Source organism: Echinops telfairi, unplaced genomic scaffold (genome assembly GCF_000313985.2).
Source record: "Echinops telfairi isolate 266 unplaced genomic scaffold, ASM31398v2 ScPeMD7_25;HRSCAF=90, whole genome shotgun sequence".
NCBI classification, from domain to species: Eukaryota; Metazoa; Chordata; class Mammalia; order Afrosoricida; family Tenrecidae; genus Echinops; species Echinops telfairi.
The window spans coordinates 32,506,985-32,513,460 of NW_022103922.1; the positions used below are offsets into that span (position 1 = coordinate 32,506,985).

Here is a 6,476-nt window from a genome sequence, read left to right on the forward strand (position 1 = left end):
CATGTGGCTTCTCCTTGGGGATGTCTTGCAGGAAGTGAGCCTTGCCAGTTGAAGCAGGGAACTGGCTAAGGCAGCTGCATCCTGGTCTGACCATCACAAAGCAAAAGACCCAAGAACTCAAAAGGCAAGGCTCATTGAGCCATTTATCCCTCTGCTCTTCAGTTAACCCCACATGTGTTTATTGGCCAGGTTGGCACAATTAACTACCTCAATAGTTTCCCATGAACTTTTTGAAGCCCCTTCCTATGTATGTCTGCGTGTATATAATATACATATAAAAATTAACCGGAGTATCTAAAAGTGTGTATATGGTTCATATATATGTCCTGCTGTGGGGCTATGGAGGGAAGAGAAATGATTTTTGGCTGAAGTGATCTGGGGAAGTTTGATGTTGAAGGTGATATTTAAACTGATACCTGAAACAGGGAAGGTTTTAGTTCACAGGATTAGGAGGACCTATTGGCTTCAGTTGACCCAGACTCACACTAAACCCTGCCTGGCCGGGGAGGACAGCTTTCAATAGGGCTCTCTTCTCAGGTGCTGGAGGAATGCGCTCATCCAACTTTTCAGGCAGCAGCCAGCGCAGGTTGTAACACCTGGGGACACTGGGATTGGGAGGGTTGAACTGAATGGAGGGACAGCAGAGGCAAAGCCGTGTGTCTGTGTGTAACGATAACGCATGAAGAGGATTCTGGAAATATTTTTTTTTGCTCTAGGCACATTTTACTTTGTGTGTGTTTGATTGTGTTTTAGCGAGGCTTAGATTTCCTTATGTCTGTGTAGGCACGGAATTGTCTAGGCTGCTCCTCGGAGGCAGCCTGTGAACATGAACGGAGGAGATGGCTCTTCTGTGTTTCTAGGTACAAATGCCTGTGTGGGTGCATTTCTCTACACAGATATTTTGGTCCGTGTGGGTGTGTGCGTGGGAAGTTTTAAAGAAACGTGCAGGAAAGAGAGGAGCAGGTGGAGAGGATAGAGGAGGAAATGGGTGAGAGGGAAAAGAATGTTGACCCAGAAGCCCGAGTACAAGTTGATTCCAGGCCTTTGTTGTAAGGAGTTGGTCATTGATTGCCCCACCAATCTGTGAATTCTCCTCCCTAAAAACACATTGATTAGTAAAAACCTAGTGTTTCAAAGTGCTAGATAAATATTTTTAAACTTTCTGTTTAATTTCTTTCTGGTGAATTGGGCACAGATTGACAGAGCAGATCACTAGTTTCACATTCAACAATTCAGGCACATTTTGTTTGTCTCATTCATTGAGTCTCCTCAGTGTAACATCACTTATTCCACGCTCTCCTCGTGTTTTCAGTTTCCACCCCTCCTTCTTTTCTAACCCTTTTGAACTGTGCTCTTGGGGAAATGCTGTCCCTTTGAACTCAAGTGGTTGATTATTCTAAGGTGGGCATACCCACCTAGTGTTATTGTCCCCCTTATGCTCTGTGGTAGTCACACAATTTCATGTCACCTTGATAAAAGAATGAAGAGGTGAAGTCTAGCCTGTCAGTCACAGCCCTCCTTGTGAGCGTGGTCTTCTCACGCGGATTCTGGGAACTAACTCTCTTCCTCCCTGGAAGCAGGACACACTCTCTCTGCTTGATATTCCAGTTGACAAGTCATCACATGGAGCCATGCTGATGGCAGTCAGCACCCTGGAGATGCATCCACTGCCATTGGACCCACAGGACTTTCCACCCACCAGCCTGTGATCCTCCTGCATCCGGCATCATTGCATGTGCTGTGTGAATCTTGAAGAGGAATTCATGGACTAACAGACTTATGGGCTAACATCTGACTTTTGGACTTGATCTGGACTGGGCTGAGATGTTTTATTGATGCACAATTACTTCTTGATATAAAGTTCTCTCTTACACATCTATGCATGTCAATGGATTTGCTTCTCTAGTCAACCCGGTGTAACATGCATGCTCTGTCTGTTGTTGGGATGGAAGTAGAGTCATGAGGATGAGTTCAGTTTTAGACCCAAAGGTGACAAAGGATCATAGTCTTGAGGGTTTCACTAATTTCTGGATGACCGAGAAGCCTAGATATTTTTTTAGAATTTTCGGTTTTGTTCCCCGTATTTTTCTCCCACACTATCCTGAACCATTTAATGTGATCCCTCTCAGAGAAGTTGGTAGTGGTGGCCAGGTACCATCTAATCTTCTGGTCTCAGGGTTAAGTAGATTGGACTAATTATTCCATGTGTCTTCGATTGTCATCACTCTTATTTCTCCTGGACACCTCAGATAGCCACTCGTGAGCTTTTAAGAGCTCAGTTACTTCTCACCAAAGTAGGATGTGGAGTGTTGTCTTTGTGGACCATGTTACGTTAGTTAACCTTGGTGTACCTTGGTCCTATGGTTCTGAGCCTCCAGGGCCAGGGACTCCCTTTCTCAAGGTATTGAGTTATGGCCCAGGACCAGGCAGTGCTTCGTTCTTTTGTTACTAGGGTTGCTCTGAGGTGAAGCCAGCTCAATGGCACCCAACAACAACAACAACAGCAACAACAACAACAACATGTCTTCCTACCTTCGCGCCACATTCATAGATATATGTGTGGAGTGATGGTAACGATACAGGTAGAAATGTCTCATCAAACTGAAAAATATTCATGGGGATAGTCCCACTCTCCCATCTGTACCCATTCAGCTTTGGAGTCTGTCCATGCAGCTACTGGTAGACTACAGGATTTGGTCTAGAACAGCATTTATCTCTGCTGTCTCGAGGCTCTCTATCTCGTTGTATATTGCTGTCTCCTTCATCCAAGTGGACAGGAGTCTGGTCTCCAGCCGGGGACTTACCCTTCCTTCCCTCTCACCTCAGGGAGCCATCAAATGGTTCTTTTAGGGTGAAAAGGTTTTCTTGCCTTTTTACAACAGTGGCTTCATACAATATTTGCCCTTTTCCGATTGCCCTCCCTCAGCATGATGTGTTTGAGGCTCCTCTTGTTAGGAACTGTTTCACAGATTCCTGGCTGTTTCCACATTGCCATTATGCTGTGTGTTTTGTGGTGTGGCCGGTTTCTTTGTTCCACATACTTTTCTGTGCTGGTTTCATTTTCTTTGTGGGTTTTCGTATCATTTTATTTATCCCTATTGTTTGAGTATTTCTTAAGCCTCCATTCGTTTTCCCTTTTAAAATTTTTATGATAAGATTTTTTCATTTTCTTTGAGCTTCCCCGTAATGGCCTCGTTTCTATCCGAGTTTTAGTCTGATCCAGATCAGAATCTACTTGCCGTGTCTTATCTTTTACCCTTTGTCTTTTGTCCCTTCTATGTTAATTTCCATGTGCCTCTTCTCACGAAATTGAATACTCTTTTGGGTTTTTTTCCTCTTAGTGTCTGTTTGTCTTTTTCCTCTTTGAAGTTTCATCCTGCTCTTCTGTACCCCCACCCCCCTCCTTTATCAGGAACAATGATGCTCACGCCTTCCACCTTGACTCCAGAAAGAGTATTTTAAAATTTGGGGGAGGATGGGAGTCCGTTTTGGTTTTGTAAAGATTTTTAGGCTCCGTTTGGGACTGGTGTCTTCACTGTCTTTTCTCCCATTTCATTCATTTGAATTCAACAACCACCCCAGGCACTGTGGAAGCACACAGACCATCCCTCTGCCCCAGGAGCTGGTATTTGAGTGGGGGAGAGAACAACCACACAACAAACAAGTGCGAGAACTATATAGCGTGTTAGAGGGTGAATGCTGTGGAGAGAGATGAAGCAAGAAAGGAGCAAGCAGGGACCTGCAATGTCAAGAGAGGGTCCTCAGGGCAGGTATGAGATGGTGGCCTTTAAGCTAAGTGCTGATGCAGGTGAGGGAGTAAATCACAACAGGTATCTGGGAGGTGCAGATTTGCGGTAGAGGACCAGTAAGTGCAAAGGTCATGGGGCAATGGCATTGCCTGTTTCAAATTTTCAGCTACCTCCCAAGGATTTGCCCCTTTATTCTGGGGTCACACCTCTATTAATGTCCCCTAAATCTTATTTAAATTACAGACAGTGATGCACTCTCAACTGGGATTTACCTAAGTAGTTTACTTATGACCAGAGCCAATATTTACAAATCATCTAGAACAGTGGTTCTCAATCTTCCTCATGCCGCGACCCTTTCATACAGTTCCTCATGTTGTGGTGATCCCCCAACCATAAAATTATTTTCGTTGCTACTTCATCACTGTCATTTTGCTACTGTTATGAATCCGGCGACCCCTGTGCAAGGGTTGAGAACCACTGATCCAGAGGAAACAATATAGCATGATAGGTTTTTTTTGTGTGTGTGTGTTTATATTCAAATGATTTTAATTCAGACCAGTTTAATACTGTAAAAAAATATGGAACGCTTCACAAATTTGCGTGTCATCCTTGCGCAGGGGCCATGCTAATCTTCTCTGTATCGTTCCAATTTTAGTATATGTGCCGCCGAAGCAAGCACTAGCATGATAGTTTTTGTAGGTAAAAAAATAGTCAAATAGGGACATTTTTAAGATGTGTCAACCTAATGGACTCAGTTTGTTAGTAACATATCTCAATAATAAATATAAAATACATTCTAATGTTGTACAGCTTGAAATCTTAGAGCTCTGAAGCTCTAGATCATAGTGTTTGGGGCTATCAATGTTTATTTGAGAATTTGATGTAAGCAATGTACCACCTCTTAAAAAATAAGCACATGGGCAATTTGTGTGCATGCGTGCTTATAATGGCAGGGGTTCATTCTTTTAAGAATCCCTAGTCTGGAAGCATCTCTATAGTCACATGAGGTCAAATCACTATTGACTTCAAGCGTCCTTTCTAGTTTCCCATGAAGCTCTCTTTCTACTTCAACCTGTTTCAGTCCCTAGTGGAAACACAGTCCTGCCCTCAATTGCTATTATGCAGACTTTTAGCTTGGTCACTTCTAGACTTGTCAGCTCACACACACTGCCATTGAGCCGACTCAGCGACCCTACAGGGCAGTGTAGAATTGCCTTTGTGGGTTTCTGAAACTGTAACTCTTTACTGGGAGTAGAACGCTTTGTCTTTCTCACGCCAAAAGGCTGGTGGTTTTGAACTGCTGACCTTGCAGTCAGGAGCCCAAACGTCATCACAAAGCCACCAGGGCTCCAAGGCTACCAAGTCTTAATTCTCGCCAAGGCTCCCAAACTCCAGACTCACTGCATCGAGTCAGTGTTGACTCATAGTACCCCCAGTGGGTTTCTGAGATCCTCGCTATGGACAGGAGTAGAAAGGCCCCTCTTACTCCTGCGGAGCGGCTGGTGGTTTCAAACTGCCCACCATTGGATCTGAGCCCAACATGTAACCACTGCACCACCAGGGCTCCCTAGTCAAGGCTAAAAATCTTATTTTAAGGAGTGTCGTGGTTACATGCTGGACTGGGATCAGAACGGTCAGCACTTTGAAACCACCAGCTGCTCTTTGGCAGTAAGACCGACTGGGCTTTCTACTCCCATAGCTACAGTCTGAGCTACTCAAAAGGGTAACCCTACTCTGACCTCCAGGGTCACTGTGAATCAGCATTGACTTGATGGCAGTGAGTTTGGTTCTTGGTTTAATTGTATATCTCCAAAGGAGCAGCTGTCACACTCGGCTGGGTTGAGTCCACCCAGAAGCACTTTGAAAGGAAGAACTGGCTATCCATCTTTGTGGGAAACATCTGCCATGGAAAACGCGGGGCTGGGGGAGAGGGTGGTGGTGCACAGTTCGGCTCTGACACGCGTGGGCTCAGCCAGAGTTGGGAATCACTGGAAGGCAGTGGTCGTACATGATTCACACAAGACTGTTGTTTTCTCAAATCTCCCTTTCATGCATCCTTTCTAGCACAATGGTTGTAGAGAACATTTTCTAAATTAAAGAGGACATGTATCACTACCATCTGGTTTCACGATCACCTGTTTTTCAGAAGACTTAAAATTGAAAAACAAATTTAAATTGACAGAAGTTTCAAAATAGAGTTGGGAGGCTAGATATTTTGTCACTCGGTATCTCCTAAGACTCACAGCTGTGTGACCACAGCACACTGCCAAAGATAAGAAAGCGATGATACGATGATATAACTAAACGAAGCCATCGGTTTGGCTTTCTCCACCAGCCGTGTTCTTCCTGTGTCTCAGGATCCAATCCAGCCTGCTGATTGCATTTCATTGTCATGTCTCCTGAGCCTTCTCCAGCACGGTTGTATGACAGTGTTTCCCTTGTTCCGGTCTTTCATAACCTCGAGAGGCCTTTTAAAAAACAGCTTTATTGAAGTATAATTAGTCATGCCATAAAATCCATGTTTTTTTAAGTGTACAATTGAATGATTGTAGTAAATGGACAGAGTCCTATAACCATCACAACAAGTCAATTTTAGAACATTTCCATTACTGCAAAATAATCGCTCACACCAGCTTACAGTCAGTCCCTGTTCCAAGCTCAAGTCCCAGGGCACCACTCATCTGCCTTTTCTGGGCCTTTCATGTAAATAGAGCCAGACCATGGGTA

General features: G+C 44.3%; 1 non-coding gene across 1 annotated transcript; it reads right to left on the reverse strand.

Annotated features, from left to right (window-relative positions):
* Positions 1–4,321: 4,321 nt before the first annotated feature.
* LOC115869412 lies at positions 4,322–4,428 on the reverse strand. The gene has a single exon (XR_004046164.1). It is a non-coding gene; the product is annotated as a U6 spliceosomal RNA (small nuclear RNA).
* Positions 4,429–6,476: the final 2,048 nt, after the last annotated feature.